The 19,956-nt window shown below is 43.6% G+C and overlaps 1 pseudogene; it reads left to right on the top strand.

Moving 5' to 3' along the window:
• Positions 1-15,840: 15,840 nt before the first annotated feature.
• Positions 15,841-16,044, top strand: LOC121277565 (annotated as a pseudogene).
• Positions 16,045-19,956: the final 3,912 nt, after the last annotated feature.

Below are 19,956 nucleotides of genomic sequence, written 5' to 3' on the forward strand. Positions count from 1 at the left end.
TTTACAGAATAGATCTGGTCATGTCTCATGTTATACATAAAAAGCAGGAAGCATGCTTCAGTTCATTGAAGTTTATAAACACAAAACAAGAAGCAGTTTTACAACATGTTTGACAGTATCATACTGTGACTCATGGAAAACTTTACTAAGGTGAAAGTTACGTGGATTAAGTATCTTTCAACGAAAAGGGTTTTTTTTTTGCCTGAAGCATGTCTTACTAATTAACATGCACCAGATTTTACCAGTCCTCTCATGATAGGCTGCAAAATGGCAAGGGAAGGCAGGGACGGTGTTGAGTGCCTGTTGCCTTCCCATTGCCATGGTATTTTACCAGCGAATGGGAAGGTGAAAGACAGTTGTCCTACCCAGAGGCCAGTTGAGCCACTTAAGCTGCCAATTAGGGGCCTCTACCCGGCTGCCTCCCTGCAGGCTTGAGGGAGGCAGCTAATGGGGGCCTCATAGTCGGATATCTGTAGCCCACGGGGGGCCCCCGGCAACAATGGCCGCCCCACCCCCACCCCCACCCCCGGCAACCTTCTCCCTGCCCTCACTAACCTAGCCTCCCCCCTCCCAGGGCCTGACTGTCTGGCCCTGGCAACCCACACCTCACTTACTGGTTGGAGTGTTCTCTCTGTTAAGTGCAGTCCCAGCAGTGGCCTCCACTGCCAGTAGTGATCTGAGCTGCTGACCATCGGATTGGCTGGCAGCCCTTGGAGGTGGACACTGGCCTTTTAAAGGGATGGGAGTCCCAATGACAATTAACGAGGTGCTGGACAGCTGGAAAATGCAGCCCGCGGTCCCACAAGAGGCCGAGAAAGGGTCGCCCCAGCTTTTGGTTCTGTTGCCGGCTCACCTGCCACATCTACAAAATTTCAACCAGGGACACTGGAATAGCAAACTGTGACTCCCCCATCCCCCTCCACCCCAGACAGGTCCACATTTCGTCATATGACTGATACAAAATAAACAATCCATAATCCATGCACTTGACAGTATACATCATTTTTATGTTCTGTTTTCTATTAAAGATGAAAATGACTTTTGCGTCACATTATAGTCAACCTCCCTCTCCTGGCACTGACTCGGTGTAAAACTCAGAAGTGCATGACTAAACATCATGAATTTCCTGTTAGATGTAGCATAAATGTTACCAGCACATACCAGGCACACACAAGGGAGAAGGGAGCGTGGCAATGGGCCACATTCCAAAGAGAGGAGAATGTCCATCTTGTCCTGGTATCCCAATGTAGGTGTAGGAGGAGTAACTGTGAGGAGTAGAAGTGTGTGTCTTTTGAATATTGGTAAGGTTGATATTGGGGATATTGATTTGAAGTATTTAAAGATAATCAATGCTGCAAAATTGGAACCATTTCTGTGCGGAGATGGGAAGCTATTTTGGCACGCAACTCCTGAAGCAATGTCTGGCAGGAATTTAACACAGTATATATGACTAGTGACATATACTCTCTCTTCTTATCTCAATCATCACAAGGATCCACTCTCCTTTTCCTCTAGGCCAGGAGATCTCTATGCTAAGCAATGCAAGTTAAATCAAGATATAGGGAATAGGTCAAGTAAAGATGGTGTGAGTAGTGGGGGAATGATCAATAAATTTCTAACAGAGCATTGGTTACTGTTGGAATGTCAACAGCTAAGACAGCATTGAATACTAGAGTTTCTATTGATATTCCTCAAGATAAGCTCAGTGTGTCAGGTGGTCATTAACATTTCTTTGTTATGATAAACTATACTGGTCCTGAATGTACTCCTGTGAGCAATGTGATCCCCACTCCTTGAGTGCAGACATGTTGATATTTGTTAACTTTTCGAACAAATGGGCCTTCAAGAGTAAGTAAGGCTTCCAAAAACATTGCAGAATGGTTTCTAGCATGGTTCTCAATGAAGGGTATAAATGTTCTTGTTTCTTTTATTCTAATGTGACTTAAAAGTCTATGCTGTGAAAAAGAAATGATTTTGCAGATTTTTTTTTACAAAGAGGGAATAATGAAGGGGTAGCAGTCCCAAATGACAGCTGTGGACATAAGGATGCATTGTGAAACCATGGTGAAAATAAACAAATGAAAAGATATGAGGAGCTCAGTATATTTCACTATGTAATGAGCTTAATAACAATCCAAAGCTGACATGGGAAATATTTCTTCTGACCAATGTCCCTGGCTGCACTTGAGAATCATTTTATTCTTTGCTTATGAGAAGCAGAATCCAAAAGATAAAAGATAGGAAGAAGCAATAATGTGCTTGTGCCTCTTTCTCTTGTTTCCCATACATGTCAGCATGTTCATGCCAGGCTGGATTCCATACACCAAAGTCTTCGTGCCTCAGGGGGCCTTAACATGGTGCCAAGCTGTAAGGGGGGGAACAGTGGAATGAAGAATGGTAGTGGGTGAAAGGGAGGTGTGTGCTGGGTAGACTTGGGTTGCCAACCTTCCAAAATACCCTGGAGTACCCAGGAATTGAAGAATAATCTCCAGGACACTGTTGTGAGCAACCCAGCAGAAACATTATGTGGGAATTACATTTTTAAAAAATTTTAGTGCACTTTTTCTTATTAGGCATAAAAATATCAAACATGGCAGTTTGACTGAATCATCCATTTGGGAAATGAAATGAAAGGAAGATGGCGCATCGCATGAAGGTGACCAATGGCTGGAGTGTGGAGGGGTGGGGCAGTTAAAGGCTGGAGGTCATGTGATGACAGCTCCAGGAATACATCCAACCAAATTGGCAACCCCAAGTTAAACTGAAACACTTCCCTTTTTATTTGAGGTGGCACAGAGCGAAGGAGGGAGAGGGTAGTTCCTACACTGTGTTGGGAAAACCATTGCTAAAGGAATGATTGCAACAACTAACAAGTAGGTTGTTGTTTCCTTTGACTATTTTTAAGTACACTGTAACTCCTGCCAACACAAGGTGGCCGCTCTGCACACGCGCACTGTGCCACGCATGTGTGGAACACCAATGACCATCATTCCTCTGCAACCATCCTGTCAGTACATCCCCGCCCATGCGTGAATAGTTCCTCCCTATCCATTTAGTACTAATTTTTTTCAGGTGCTATGTTAGTGCTCTGATGATGGCTCAATGAGTTGAAGTGCCTACCTAGTAAACTAGGGATGCTATGCTTGAATCTCAGTGGCACCTCTGCCTAGAATGCAAAAACCATTAGCAAGCCTTAAAATTCATTTGTATTACATTTGGTAACAGTTAGGAAACCCTCTTCCAATTTCTGCAATCATTTAATGCCCAGAATTTTATTTCAACACATCAGAATCTATCCATTAGTTGACTTCACCTTTCAACATTGGAATCCTGGAAGAATACAAGCTGCATGACAGCCGCTAGCTTTAACAAAGCTTACTTAATAACAAGATTGCCAGATAGCCAGGCAATTCTGCCAAGTCTATTAGCTTGCTCTGTGTATGAGAGCCGTTAACTACAGCACCATAAATCTCAGCTCCCAGTTAGGTGCGAATTTAAATAGCTCTGTACAAAATCTGGGTCGTCGGAAATGGGAGAAAACACTGCTGTGATTATTTGAGCAGCGCCATTTTTAGGCCTGGCTGCTGCCAGCCGACTTCACTATGATGTAAGGGAGCACCACAGTCAACCACGCATGCCCGGCATTGGCAGCAAACGCAGCCTTTTAATTAGGCATATCGTAAAACAATGGGGTTTGGGTGCTGGCACAGCACTGAGCAGGGCCTCCAGTGCTAAATGCAAAATACTAACAGCATTTTGCAACAAGTACAAAAAGAGCAAAGTAGTTTCCTTTATCAAAAAGCTGAAAAATAGATAGCTGTCTTGACAATACTAGCCTGATCCTTGGGAGAATAGCAGCTAAAAGGCAGGACTGGGATCAGTAGTGGAAGTTTTTATCTGGGAGCAGTTTAATCCTAATCTCTGCCCAGTGCTATTCAGAAACCTGTACACAAAGACCTCTGCTGTTTAGCTCCATGTAGTTTACGTTGCTGTGCCCTCTTCAGGTTGGCACCAGAAAAGCCATAGAGGAAATTTGCACACTACTTTCAGGAGGAAAATAGAAACAAATGGTTAGTATTTATCTAAGCAGTGTATAGCTCCCATTTTTCAGGAGCCAGACAAAGAAATGCTGACCTGATTATTTCACTAATGTTCTCTATTTTTATGCATTCACCAATTCTGTGTAAGGAATTCATCCTGACATGCATTAATATAACATTTGACAGTATACTGGTATTGTTTCATATATAGACTGTCAAACACAATAAATATTTAAATAGTAGACATTTTGAATTAATTCTAAACTGTGTGCAAGATATTCACTCACTTTGTTGGATATTCCTCAGAAAATGGGCAGGAGCAGCCCTGAGGAAATTCCTGGTCTCAAAGTCAAAAAGTTCTAATAAAATTTAAACGCACAACTGGTTCATGCCAATATTTTTAAGGGGCAGGCACATCCCAAGTTCAACTAACCTAGGCTGGATCTGAATTTTTATTAGAAGTATCCCAATTTAAATTGATGCAGATGTTTCATCCCCAGAGGAAAATAAAAGCATTACTGACGTCTGTTAGAAATCTTTATAATCTACCTACCCTTTTAAGTTTGTGTTCTTGATGGCTGGTGAAATTTTTGATACAATCACATTGGTTCCAGGTACAGCAGCTTCTAAAATACTGCAACAGAGCAAACATTGTTTAATCTATTGGGGGAAATATAACGTTGTACAATAATGGGTTATACTTTTCCAGTTTTTAAATCCGAAAATGATGTAATCTCCAATGCAAAGGACTGATTAACCAGACAGGTACAGAGCTACATTTATCAACAATGAAAGGAATTACAGTATCACAGTATCTTTACAGTGCAGAAGGAGGCCATTCTGCCTATCAAGATTGCACTGGCTCTCCAAAAAAGCACTCCACCTAGTCCCATTCCCCTGCCTTTTCCACCAATCCTGCACATTCTCTCTTTTCAGGTAGCAATCCAATTCCCTTTTGAATATCTCAATCGAACCTGCCTGCACCACCCTTTCAGGAAGTTTGTTGCAGACTCCAGCCACATTTACTCCTTTAGCAAATTATTTTAATCTGTGCCCTCTAGTTCTTGATGTTCTCTTGAGCGGGAACAGTTTCTCATTATTTGCCCCATCCATATCCCTCAGGATCTTGAATACCTCAATCGAGTCTCCTCTCAGCCTTCTTTTCTCCAAGGAAAACAGTACCAACCTCTTCAAGCTATCCTCACAGCTGCGGTTCTTCATCCCGGGATTCACTCTTGTGAATCTCCTCTGTACTCTCTCTAATGCCTTTACATCCTTCCTCAAGCATGGTGCCCAGAACTGGATGCAGTACTCCAGATGAAGCCTAACTAGTGTCTTATACAAGTTCAACATGACCTCCTTACTCTTCTACTCAATGCCCCTATAAATAAAGCCTAAGATACTATATGCTTTATTAACGGCTATCTCAACATGCCCTTCCATCTTCAATGAAATATGTGCGTATACACTCTGTACATGTCCCTCTGTTCTTGCACCTCCTTTAGAGGCTCTCCCTTTATTTTATACTGTCTAATCATATCTTTCCTGCCAAAATGTATCACCTCACAGTAGACATTTTATTTAAATACAATGAATTGTTAACAGGTAGATCTAATTCATTTACTAACAGCATTTAAAAAGGAACATGTATTTCTACAGTGCCAGTCACAACCATGCAAAGCCTCAAAGTGTTTCATAGTCAAGGAGTCACTGTTGTGCTTCAGGTACACAAAACTAGTCAATTTGCACACTTCAAGGTCCTATAAACAGCAATGAAATAAATGACTGCTCATCCGTTTTGTTGGTGATGGATGAGTTCTGCATGGGAGAGCTCCCTGCTCTTTAAAAAGATTGAATTGCCAAACACAGCCACTATTTAACACCTCACCTGAAAGAGTATCTTCAAAATTGCACAAAACTGTCAGTCTGAATTATAGGCTCAAATCGTGGATGAGACTTGGATAAACAGCTCCCTGTCTTAGAGGCAAGAGTGACCCACCTTTACTTTACCCCAACCCTCCAGAAATCTTTGTTCTTCATGCTTCACCTTCAATGTTTTTCAAGTCAGCTTTCAGACTTCACTATCAACATCTGTCCTCAGCCTACTGCACTGTTCCAGGGAAGCTCAATGTAAGCTTGAGGAGCAGCACCTTTGGTTTAGGTTCTTTGCAGCCTTACGGAATCAACATTGAACTCAACAATTTCAGACTATAACCTTGGCGCCTATTTTGTTTTCTTTTCTTTGCATGTTTCGCTTTTTCCCTTCTTTCTTGCTTTCAGCCAACAGCACATCTGCTCTACGTACATCTTTTGTTTCTTTGTTTTTTTTCTTGCTCCTTTCCCTTTGGCTCTGGAGGACTAACTCTTCGTCCATTCAATCTCTGCTATCTTTCATCCTGTCACAGACCTTCCCTTTGTCCTTGTCCCACCAACCCAATGCTCATAACCTATTACATCTCTCACTTTTCCCAGTTCTGATGAAGGATCAAGGAACTGAAATGTTAACTCTGTTTCTCTATCCACAGATGCTGCCTGACCTCCTGAATATTTCCCGCATTTTCCGTTTTTATTTCAGATTTCAAACATACGAACATAGGAAGATATCAAATAGGAACAGAAGTAGGCCATTCAGCCCCTCGAGCATGCTCTGCCTGTCACTAAGATCATGGCTGATCTGTTTGTGTTTCGAATTTCACATTCCCATCTACCCCTGATAATCTTTGATTCCCTTGCCTACCATGAATCTATCTACCTCCACCTTAAAAATATTCAATGACTCTGCCTCCATTTCTGAGGCAGAGAGTTCCAAAGTCGCACAACCCTCTGAGAGAAAATATTTCTCCTCATTTCTGTCCTAAAAGGGCAACCCCTAATTTTAGAACAGTGCCCCCTAGTTCTGGACTCACCCACAAAAGGAAACATCCTTTCCACGTCCACCTTGTTGAGACCATTCAGGATCTTATATACTTCATCAAGTCACTCTTCACTCTTCTAAACTCCAGCAGAAACAAACCCAGCCTGTCCAGCCTTTCATCATACGACAACCCACTTATTCCAGCTATCAATCTAATAAACATCCTTTGAACCACCTCCAATGCATTTATATCCTTCCTTAAATAAGGAGACCAAAACTACACAAAGTATTCGAGGTGCGGTCTCACCAATACCCTGTATAACTGAAGCATAACGTACTAACTGTTATGTTCAATTTCTCTCTTAATAAAGGATAGCATTCCATTAGCCTTCTTAATCGATAGCTGTACCCGCGTACTAACTTTTTGTGACTCATGCACTAGAACACCTAGATTCTTCTGCAACTCGGAATTCTGCAGCCGTTCTCCATCTAAGTAATACTCTGCTTTTTTATTATTCCTGCCAGTGTGAACAACTTCATTTTCCCACATTATACTCCACCTGCCATAGTATTCTGATTTTCTACCATCAACATCCCTAGGTTTGTCCTAACCTAGCGCAGAACAAAACCATAAGATGCTGGCACAATCATGTGCAGTCGGGCGGAAGTGGCCATGGTAGTGTTGGACATGAATTCAGATCAAGCAAGGCCAACCTCGCACCTACTGTACCAGCCGCAACTGAATAGTCAGTGCTGCTGTCCATTCTCCAGAGTTATCAAACAATTTTAATACATAGATCTAGTAACTCTGGCCTACCTCAGTATTTTTTTCTCATTGAGGAGCACAATTCCTGGCAGACTGTCAAAAACCAGTTGTAGCTTACTGCTCCCATCAACAACAAAAACCTGAAGAGAAAAGTTTCTATTAGTTACACATGGCAAATGATACTTTACCATCATAACAACATTGGTTAAGTTGCCATGACAGCGAACCACAGCCCTGAATTACTTGTGGACATATTGGACTTTTAAGTAAGACATGTGTTGTGTTTTCTTTTTAAAAAGGATCTACAAGCAAAAGCTGGCTGAGGCTGTAAAGTAGCCACTTGCTAGAAAATTCCTATGTGGATTACTTGACCAACTCGCCCAGAGAGAACAGAATGTTGCATCTAAAATGTGTGACACCCCCTACTTCAGACAGAGGGACATCAAAGGAAAAGATGCAATGTAAAAATTGAACTGTAAGCTCCTGTGGTTGCGGAGATAATGAAGACTGATTACCATCTTAGCAGAAACCATCTCCTGTGAGGTATATCCCAGACTGTGGACATGACATGAGTTGAAAAGAAAGAATATCTGGGCGAGAGGCATGTTTGTTGTTTCCCTTCCAGGAATATACAAGAAAAGGGGTTAAAAGCCAACTGCAGCCCTCTGGACTCTATGTGTTAGTTTTGGTGTTCCAGGTCTAATGTGCAAGGACATGCTGTGAAGGGCACAGCTGAAGAACATCAAATAGACATCCCTGTGCTTTCAGGTAAAAAAGTCCTCTCTCTTTGATTGTTGGAAGCAAGTCATAAGCCAGCAAAGTCACAGTCGAAAAGGAAACAGGACAACTCCTTTCAGCTAACATGCAGAACCAAGGATCTCCAACTCAACTGCTCAACTTCCCAAAGTCAACTCTATCGGAATCATCCAACTTAACGGCTGCATCATTTCATCATCTACTCTTCATGGACCAGCCAAAGACTGATTCATATACCTTTTTAACATTTATTTCTGGACTCAATACTCATTTCTAATTTGTGTGTATGTGTGTTGCGTTTTTTTTCTCATGTTTTAGTGACGAATAAACTCACTCTTTAACTCAAGAAAGCCTGGTTAAATTGGGTCCTTTTTAAAAATAAATACATTTGGACTGATAAAAGGTATCCACGAGGGAAGGGATCCTTTTTAAATTAACCTTGTTGCGATCAACCGAGTGGGCTGAATAAAGAGTGGGAACAAGTTCAGCCCTCCTCACCAAGGACCACAACAATTTGGGGCACCTCGTCCGGGATCATAACAAACTGGGGGAACCTCGCCAGGGGCCCAGTCGTAACAAAGTACAGAACAAATCTCTACACCAATTGCACCAAAGTTTTTATTCAAATAATGTACATTTTTTAAACTTATGTTCTGCATAGGAATCTTGGCCTCTAATCAGACAATTTGAGAACTGAGTAGAAGCTTAAGATTTATTTGAATAGCAATTAGAAAAGCTCTCCTCTGCACTATGCAGAGCAGGATCTCATTTCATCTGTGGGTTCTTGTAAGGGGCGGAGCCTTCACCCACTAAAATCAAGACCTAGAAGGAGGTGTGGCTGGGGGCAGGAACTCTGAGGCCAGAATGCCCCCTTGGCAGTATACTGAATGAAATCTGATGTACTGGCCCACCTTAGATGTGGGGCCCAACTGGGGATCCAGGCCTGTAACATGACTTGGATCTTTGAAGAACAAAGATAATTTTCTGGCAACGTTTTGGCCCTCTTACTAAGGAGATTTGGGGGGGCACCTCTGAAGTGGGGTAGGCCCCAGTGCCTACTTCCTGGTCAAGATTCTTGGACTCCTTGGTCATATTGGTAATGTAAATTGAGTATGTTCTCACTGGGAAAGAGAAGGCTGAGAGGTATGGATTCCAAAGGGACTAGCTGTTAGGGGCAAGGTTACACAGATAGAGAGGCAAGAGGCCATGGAGGCATTTGAAATAAGGATGTTATCAGATCAGGAATCAAGGTAAGTCAGCAAGCAGGGTGTTGGGTGAAAGGGACATGAGACATATTAGGATGCAGGCTGTAGAGTTTTGGATGAGCTCGAGTTTATAGAGGGTGGAAGATGGAAGGCTGGCCAGGAGACCATTGAGATAGTAACGTTTAGTGGTAGTAAACGCATGGGTGAGGGCTTCAGCAGCAGGTGAGCTGCGGCAATGGTGGAGACAGTTGATATTATGGAGAGAGGGACAGGGTTTGATTTCCTGGCAAAGGAATGGAGTTTGTGGTGGGGACTGAAAACTGCCTTTCCAATATTTAGTTGCAGGGAATGTCTGTTTAACCAGGATTGAGCATCAGGCAAGCCACTTGACAAACCAGAGAGTGGAGAGGTGGTAGGGTGCTGTCAGTGTATGTGCGGAACCTTATGTGTTTTTGGATGGTGTCATTGAGGGGCAGTAAGTAGATGAGAAATAGGAAGGGGCCAAAGTTACTTACCTGGGTGTCTAAAATGTGCTCCTAGTTACATGGGCAGCCTCCTGGGCCCTTCAAATTCTGTGAGCACAACTTGGGGATGGGGATCAGTGCTGAAAGTAATTTATGCTGGAATTGTGGAGCTGTGGATTTTTGTCTCCTCATATAAGGTGGGTGAGGTTTCATGCTTTTCCTGAAGCCCACCAGGCCTCCCAGCCTACCCGCCAACCCTAAGGTTGGATGGGCAGGTCCATTGATTAGATTAATGACTTTTTAAATGGCTTCAATAGGCCGTTGACAGGTCGGTGGGTGCACAGCTGATTTGGCTGCGCCCCTGCCTTCCTGATAATGGAGGTAATGCGGGGTGACGTCAGGAGTTCTGCTCACATGAACAGGAGAGAGACCACATCCTGAGTGGGGCACAGCCAGAGCGGGTATTGGCAATTTGGTGCAAAGTTGGAATTTGGTGCATAGGGGACGAGGTGCTCTTTGCATTTTTTCCTTGCTATCCAACTTCTTAAATCTTCAGAGCATGCTGCAGCAGTAGAGGCTACAAGGGGAAGGAATCACTGGTAAGTAGTGGGTAATGTATTTACTACTTTAATTGCTTATAGTTTAAGGCCTTTATTTGTTTTACAGTTTGTATATTCTACAGTAATGAGGATCAGGAAAGAAGGGCCTTAGAGTAATTGACTTAAAAGGTTTAATTTAAATGGATAAGTCATGGCAGGAGTGCTCATAGCCACGTTGTGCTCCTCATGCTCCATGTGGGCAGTTGGAAACATTTCCAGTGCCTGGAACCAGCATGTGTGCAGGAAGTGTGTCCAGCTGCAGCTCCTGGAAGCTCAGGTTTCAGAGCTGGAACGGCGGCTGGGGACACTGTGGAGCATCCATGAGTCTGAGAGCATCGTGAATAGCACGTTTAGAGAGGTGGTCACACTGCAGATGAAGGGACTTGAGGAAGGAAGGGAATGGGTGACCACCAGGCAGTCCAAGAGAAACAGGCAGGTAGTTCAGGAGTCCCCTGGGGTCCCGCTCACAAACCAGTATTCCATTTTGGAGGCTGATGAGGGCGCTGGTTCCTCTAGGGACTGCGGACAGAGCCAAGCTTCTGGCACCACAAGCAGCCTCTCTGTACAGGAGGGGAGGAAGGGAGGAAGAGCAATAGTAATAGGGGATTCGATAGTCAAGGGAACAGATAGGCACTATTGTGGCCGTCAACGTGACTCCAGGATGGTATGTTGCCTCCCTGTTGCCAGGGTCTGGGATGTCACTGAACAGTTGCAGGGCATCCTAAAGGGGGAGGATGATAAGGGTACATTTTGGTACCAATGACATAGGTAGAAAGAGAGGTGAGGTCTTGCATTAAGAATTAAGGAATTAGGCAGTAGACTAAAAAGCAAGACCTCTCGGGTTGTAATCTCTGGATTACTCCCAGTGCCACGTGCTAGTGAGCTCAGAAATAGGGGAATAACGCAGATGAATACGTGGCTTAAGAGTTGGTGCAGGAGGGATGGTTTTAAATTCCTGGATCACTGAAACTGTTTCTGGGGAAAGTGGGACCTGTACAAGCGGGATGGTCTACATCTGAACCAGAGCGGGACTAACATCCTTGCGGGCAGGTTTGCTAGTGCTGTTGGGAGGAGTTTAAACGAATTTGGCAGGGGTAGGGGACACAGAACGTTAGCAGAATAGGGACACATCAAAATACAGTAAAACAATCAAGTCAGAGGAAGTACAGCTGCATTAAGCTTCAAGGGAGTAAGCCAAGGCTGGATGGCTTCTACTTTAGTGCTAGGAATATTACAGGTAAAATGGATGAGTTAAGGGTGAGGATTGACGCGCAGAATTGTGATATAGTAGCCATCACTGAGATGTGGTTGAGGGAAGGGCAGGATTGGCAGCTCAACATTCTGGGATATAGAATCTTCAGGCGAGACAGTAGAGGGTGTAAAAGAGGAGGAGGCAATGCATTATTAGTTAAGGAGTCAGTTACTGCAGTAAGGAGAGATGATATCGTGGAGGGGGCATTGAATAAAGCTTTGTGGGTAGAGCTTAGGAATAAAAGAGGGGCAGCGACATTGTTAGGTGTTTATTATAGACCCCCAGATAGTCAGCGGGAAATTGAGGAGCAAATATGTGCACAATTTGTGGAGGTGTGTAAAAACAATAATAGTAGGGTAATTATATTAGGTGATTTCAACTTTCCCAACATTAATTGTGATAGACATAATGTTAACGGCTTGGATGGAGTAGATTTCTTGAAATGTGTACAGGAGAACTTTTTAGGTCAATATGTAGAGGGTCCAACAAGGGACAGTGCATTGCTGGACCTAATTCTGGGGAATGAAGCCGGACAGGTGGCTGAGATGTTGGTGGGTGAGCATTTTAGTGATAGCGACCATAACATGGTATGGTTTAAGTTTGTTATGGACAAAGAAATCAACAAGCTGCAAAAAAATGTTTTGGATTGGGGGAGAGCGGATTTTAGTAAAATAAGGCAGGATCTGGCCAAGGTAGACTGGGAACAATTACTTGTGGAGAAATCTACAGAGGAACAGTGGGGGGTGTTCAAAAAGGAAATGGGGAGAGTACAGGCTCAACATGTTCCCTCTAGGGTGATAGGAAAGAGTAACATGCCCAGAGAACCATGGATGACCAGAGATATTCAGGATACGATGAGAAGGAAAAGAGAAGCTTTTAGCAGTACAAGGGAAACAAATCAGCAGAGGCATTAGTGGAGTACAGAAAGTGCAGGGTGGAGCTCAAGAAAGCAGTTAGGAGAGCAAAGAGGAGATATAAGAAAGCTCTGGCTGGTAAAAATAGAGAAAATCCCAAGATATTCTGTAAGTATATCAATGGGAAGAGGATAACCAGGGAAAGAGTAGGGCCCAAGAGGGACCAAGGGGGCAATCTATGGGTGGAGCCAGAGGACATCGCTAGAGTGTTGAATGAATACTTCACATCCGTCTTCACCTAAGAGAATGAGGATGAAGGTATCGAACTCGGGGAGAGAGACTGCGAGGGTCTTAAGCAAATTGATATAGGGAGTGACAAGGTACTGGAGGCGATGGCAGGCTTAACAAATCTCCAGGTCTGGATGATTTGTGTCCCAGACTGCTGAGGGAGGCAAGGGAGGAGATCACAGGGGCTCTTACCCAAATTTTTAACTCTTCTCTGGCCACGGGGGAGGTGCCAAAGGACTGGAGAACAGCTAATGTGGTTCCGTTATTTAAGAAGGGTTGTAAAGATAAACCAGGGAACTACAGGCCAGTGAGTCTCACGTCAGTGGTAGGGAAACTATTGGAGAAAGTTCTGAAGGAGAGTATCTATCTCCACTTGGAGACCAAGGTTTGATCAGGGATAGTCAGCATGTCTTTGTCAGAGGGAGGTCATGCCGAACAAATTTGATTGAATTTTTTGAGGAGGTGACCAGGTGTGTAGATGAGAGTAGTGCAGTTGATGTAGTTTATATGGATTTCAGCAAAGCCTTTGACAAGGTCCCACATGGGAGACTTATAAAGAAGGTAAATGCACATGAGATACAAGGTAATTTGATAAGGTGGATTCAAAATTGGCTTAGCTGTAGAAGGCAGAGGGTGATGACAGAAGGATGCTTTAGTGACTGGAAGCCAGTGTCCAGTGGTGTACCACAGGGATCTGTGCTCAGTCCCCTATTATTTGTCATTTATATAAATGACTATGTGGGGGGTAGGATTAGTAAGTTTGCGGATGACACAAAGATTGGCTGGGTGGTTAACAGTGAGGTTGAGTGTCTTGGGCTACAGGAAGATATAGACAGGATGGTCAAATGGGCAGATAAGTGGCAGATGGAATTTAACCCTGTAAAATGTGAGGTGATACACTTTGGAAGGAGTAATTTGACAAGGAAGTATTCAATGAATGGCACGACACTAGGAAGTTCTGAGGAACAAAGGGACCTTGGCGTGTGTGTCCATAGATCTCTGAAGGCAGAGGAGCATGTTAGTGGGGTGGTGTAAAAGGCATATGGGACACTTGCCTTTATCAATCAAGGCATGGATTACAAAAGTAGGGAGGTCATGTTGGAGTTGTATAGACATTAGTGAGGCCACAGCTGGAGTACCGCGCGCGGTTCTGGTCACCACATTATAGAAAAGATGTGATTGCACTGTGGGTGCAGAGGAGATTTACCAGGATGATGCCTGGGATGAAACATTTAAGTTATGAAGAGAGTTTGGATAGACTTGGGTTGTTTTTGTTGGAGTACAGTAAACTGAGGGATGACCTGATCGAGGTGTACAAGATTATGAGGGGCATGGACAGGGCAGATAGGGAGCAGCTGTTCCCCTTAGTTGAAGGGTCAGTGACAAGGGGGCATAAATTCAAGGTGAGGGGCAGGAGTTTTAGGGGGATGTGAGGAAAAACATTTTTACCCAGAGGGTGGTGACGGTCTGGAATGCACTGCCTGGGAGGGTGGTGGAGGCGGGTTGCCTCACATCCTTTAAAAAGTACCTGGATGAGCACTTGGCACATCATAACGTTCAAGGCTATGGGCCAAGTGCTGGTAAATGGGATTAGATAGGTCGGTCAGGTGTTTCTCATGTGTCGATGCAGACTTGATGGGCCGAAGGACCTCCTCTGCTCTGTGATTCTGTGACGTTATCCCACATCATTTTATGTGTCGACGAGTGAGCCCTGTCCCCTGTTCACCAACCTAAAGATCCTGCCCATAGTCACCAAAGAAATATTTTGAATACACATCAACTGCTCTGCTCAGTTTTCAAATCCAAAATTCAAAATGCTAAGAGTACAGAGAAAGCACTGCAGCAAGATAGAAACTTACTTCTAATAGCTGATGAACAGTGTTGCTGGGTAATCCTCCATCAATGGCAGCAACTTTTATCTTCCAGCTTCCCTTCAGTGTAAAGTCCAAATGATTTCTTATTCTTCAAATAAAACGACACAAGTAATTGCTAAGACCGTGTTCTGATTTCAGGTACACTCAAAATGTTCTACAGTTACTCTCTTTCTGGCCTCTTGTGCATTCCGACTCCCTTTGCTCCACCATTGGTGGCCATTTCTCCAGCTGCCTATAGGCAATAAACTCTGGAACTCTCTCCCCTAAGCTTCTCCTTGTCTCTACCCTGTCCTCCTTTATGGTGATCCTTAAAACCAAGACCTGGATCACCTGTTCTAATAGCTTCTTATGTGGCTCAATTTTGTTTGGTGCCACTCTTGTGAATTGCCTTGAGATGTTGTAGTACAGAAAGGATATAAATCCAACCGGCAAATAAGGAGAAATTTCTTTAAGCAGAGAGTGGTTAAGAATGTGGAGCTCATTACAATATGAGGTGATCGAGGCTCTCTAGTGTCGTCTGCTGCAGACACCCAGTAAATTTCCAAAAAGAACCATCACTTGCAGATACAGGAAGCTATCCTTAAAAGCAGAATCTCTAGGGCAGATTTTCAAAGGTACAGCTACTTCTCCCAAAGCTTTAAGGATGTAGTGGAAATCAGTTGCAGATTCTTTAAAGTTAGTTAATGAATCGTACATGCTTTTGAACAGAAACTTGATGAGTGCATGAGAGAAAAAAGAACCGGAAAGATATGCTAAAAAGCTGAGATGAGGTCACACGAATGGGAGAATACTCATGCAGAATGTAAACACCAGCACAGACTACTTGGACTGAGTGACCAGTTTCTTTGCTGCATGAAATTCTAGGTAAAGGTGCTACGTAAATGCAAGTTGTCTGCCTCATAGGGATCATTTTTATAGTTTTTTTGAGAGAAATGTGTTTCTAGAGTATTTGGTCTCACAGACCACGAGGAGGATTTATAATGTTCTATTCTGAGCAGGAAGCAAGTGTTGCTTCTGGCAGCTGCTCTCTGTTATTGGTGACAGTCCCTTCCCTCTTGTGTGGAGAACTGGAGGATGATAACACAGTCTGAGCAAAAATATTCAAAGACTGTGCTCTCACCGCCTTTTGAGAAGAGTTTCAAAGACTCACAACCCTCTGAGAGAAAAAATTTCTCCTCATCTCTGTCCTAAATGGGTGACCTCTTATTTTTAAACAACGCCCCCCAGTTCTAGATTCTCCCACAAGAGAAAACATCCTCTCCACATCAACCTTGTCAAGGCCCCTCAGGATCTTATAATCAAGTTGCCTCTTACTCTTCTAAACTCGAGCAGATACAAGCCCAGCCTGTCCAATCTTTCCTCATAAGGTAACTCACCCAATCCAGGTATTAGTTTAGTAAACCTTCTCTGAACTGCTTCCAACGCATTACATCCTTCCTTAAATAAGGTGACTAATACTGTACACAGTACTCCAGATGCGGTCTCTCCAATGCCCTGTGTAACTGAAGCATAACCTCTCTACTTTTGTATTCAATTCCCTTCACAATAAATTATAGCACTTTACTAGCTTTCCTAATTACTTGCTGTACCTGCTGCACACTCGCCTTTTGTGATTCATGGACTAGGGAACCTAGATCCCCCTGGATCTCAGAGCTCTGCAATCTCTCACCATTTAGATAATATGCTTCCTTTTTATTTGTCCTAAAAAAATGTATATTTCACAGTTTCCCACATTATAGCCCATTTGCCAGGTTTTGCCCACTCACTTAACCTATCTACATCCCTTTGTCGCCTCCTTGTGTCCTCTTCACAGCTTACATTCCTACCTATCTTTGTCATCAGCAGATTTAGCAGCCATTCCTTCGGTCCCTTCATCCAAGTCACTGAGATAAATTGTAAAAAGTTGAGGCCCCAGCGCTGATCCCTGTGGCACACCAGTCGTTACGTCTTACCAACCAGAAAAAGGTCCAACAAGCTTCCATTATTTCATCATTTATACCCGTCCTACCATATGGTTACTCTTAGGGGGCCAGTATACCACTCCCGCAAGTGACCTCTTGCCTTTATCAGTTCGCATCTCTACCTAAACAGATTTTACATCCTGGTTTCCTGAACTTAGCTCATTCCTCTCTAATGTGCTAATACCATCATTAATTAACAGAGCCACTCCTCCACCTTTTTCTAGCTTTCTGTCCTTCCTAAATGTCATGTACCCTTCAATATTCAGGTCCAATCTATGTCACCTGCAGCCATGTCTCTGTAATGGCTCTCAGATCATATTTATTTAGTTCTGTTTGCACTCCCGATTCGCTTGTTTTGCTTCGAATACTATGTGTATTCAGATACAGAGCCTTTAGTTTTGTCCTTTTATTATTTTTGTAAAATCTAGCCTTATCTGCTTATTTACTCTTGGATTTGTACTCCATGTACTCTCTGTCCTTTCCTATCATGGTCTGCTTATCATTTCCCACATTAATATCTTTCCCTCTTGCCTTGTCTCTACTCTTTGATTTACCACATCTTCCCAAATTTGATCCCTTACTCTCACTATTTAGTTTAAAACCTTCTCTATTTCCTTTGTTATGTGGCTCGCTAGAACACTGGTCCCAGCACAGTTCAGGTGGAGACTATCTCAGCAGTACAAATCCCACTTTCTCCAGTAATGGTACCAGTGACCCAAAAATCGGAACCCACTTCTCCCACACCAGTCTTTGAGCCATGTATTTATCCCTCTAACATTATGTACCTTATGCCAATTTGCACGTGGCTCAGGTAATAATCCAGAGATTATTACCTTTGAGGTTCTGATTTTTAAATTTATGCCCAACTCCTCATATTGTCTATGAAGAACCTCTTTCTTAGTCCTACCTATGTTGAAGGTACCTACATAGACCATGACCACTGCATCCTCCCCGTCCCACTGCAAGTTCCTCTGCAGCCCTGAGCAGATGTCCTGAACCCTGGCACCAGGAAGGCATCACAGCCATCTGGACTATTGCTTTTTGCTCCAGAAAACAGTGTCAATTCCCCTCACTATACTATCCCCTATTACCACTACATTCCTTTTTGCTCCCCCTAGTTGAATGGCTTCCTGTACCATGGTGCCATGGTCAGTTTGCTCATTCATTCTACAGCCACCACTCTCATCCAAACAAGCTGAGAGAGCCTCAGACCTATTGGATAATTGCAGAGGCTCACACTCCTGCACTCCTGCCCTCTGAGTCCTCTTACCTGCCTCACTCGCAGTCATAGTCCCTGACCAAATCAGAAGACCCTATCCTAAATGGTGTGACTGCCTCCTGGTACAAAGCATCCAGGTAACTTCCCCCTCCCTGATGTGTCACAGTGCCTGCAGCTCAGCCTCCAGCTCAATGACTCTACGCAGAAGCTCCTCAAGCTGCAAAAGATAGTTACGAAGAAATCATTGCCAACATTGTTGAGCAGACTCAACCTGCTGCTTTCAGGAGAAGGTGGAAAGCCAGATGGCACAAACTTAACTGTTCAAAGATGAAGCATTGGAAATGCTGCCCTTTCGTTGGCAATCTGGATCCCTTGCTTTGTATTTTGAATTTGCCTTTCAATAACAAGTGTTTAAATCACACTACAGGTAATGAACAAATCTCTGTCAACCATTTTATAATGTGGATTTTGGAGAGAGACAGGAGAGGTTTGCTGAAAGATATTGCATGTACATTGTAATAACAACAGAGGCAGTTGAATGATCACTGCCACTTTAATCCAACTGCTCAACATTACACCGTGCAATATTGACGTATGAACAATTAATGCCCTCCAATGAAATTTCTTAGTCTGCTTTTCTAACTGAGTGTTTGGCTAATACAATTAAAAGAGATGACAAAGAAATTTCTGATAAATTCATCAAAGCCCCAACTGTAACTCAGAGCAAGTGGTGACATGAAGCCCTGGCAGCCTGCAAACCTGCTTCAATGATGTCGGGAGTAGTTTGAGTGTGACAGAGAGCTGCTGCCGGGGAACTGTGGGCACAATCCCTGGCAACGTAAGCGAAAGACAGGGTGTGAAGTGACTGCAGTCAGGGAAGGCCCAAGGATTCTTCAGGCAGCTGAACACACCGAGCACACTTGCTACTCCTGGCCACCAAAGAAAAGATTACAGAAATACAAAAAAGACTTTTCAGACTTCTGGGGTTGCTGCTCCATGGCACTGGTTTCCCTGGTGAGGCTGGCACGAAGAGCCAACACCACTGCTGCCAGTCACAATGGTCCTGATATGTAGGGGCAGACAGAAAGCAGTGGAGGAGGTCAAAATGGCTGAAGAACTCAGCAGGTCAGAGGACAACATCCCAATGATTAGGTCTTTAACCACAACACTGCTGACCCCTCCTGCCCATGTTGGCGGGGGAGGGGGGCTAATATTGAGGCCAACGTGCTGGGCCCTTAACTTGACCCTTGAACCTGAACGAGGCTATCTGAAACACGCCTGTTAAAATGGCAAGGGGCAGGTGCACAATATGGCTCCAGGTGAGTGCCATGCTGCTGATGTTTTAAACCACCTGCCTGCCTGTTCTCACTGGGCACAGGGTGGGGAGAGGGGGCAGTGGTAAGAGGAGTCAGAAATCTGGGCTGAAATATTTGTACACCAATAACACAGATTGTAACTTCTCCCATTATTTTTGTACCCATTGATTGATAATGCCAGAAACCAAAGTTCGATGTTACGTACCTTAGGCTGCCCTCCCAAATGTACTTGCTGTTTAAAGAGGTTTGAATATAAAAAGACTCTTCTGCTGTTTTGTTGATCGGCAGTGCATCTGCTGGAGAAAAAGTGACCTCCGCAATACAGAATGTAATAATGCCATTCTTCCCGGCATCACCATCAGTGGCCTAAACGTGCAGATAGAAACGTTAAAACTGTCCAACTAGTCATGCTACACCTAACTGAAATCCATATGTTTAAGTTACTGTAGTTAAACATTGCTTTGTGGATTGGCAAGCTGGATATTGAAGTCCAACATATTCAAACGTA

This window comes from Carcharodon carcharias, chromosome 4 (genome assembly GCF_017639515.1).
Source record: "Carcharodon carcharias isolate sCarCar2 chromosome 4, sCarCar2.pri, whole genome shotgun sequence".
In the NCBI taxonomy this organism is placed as follows: domain Eukaryota; kingdom Metazoa; phylum Chordata; class Chondrichthyes; order Lamniformes; family Lamnidae; genus Carcharodon; species Carcharodon carcharias.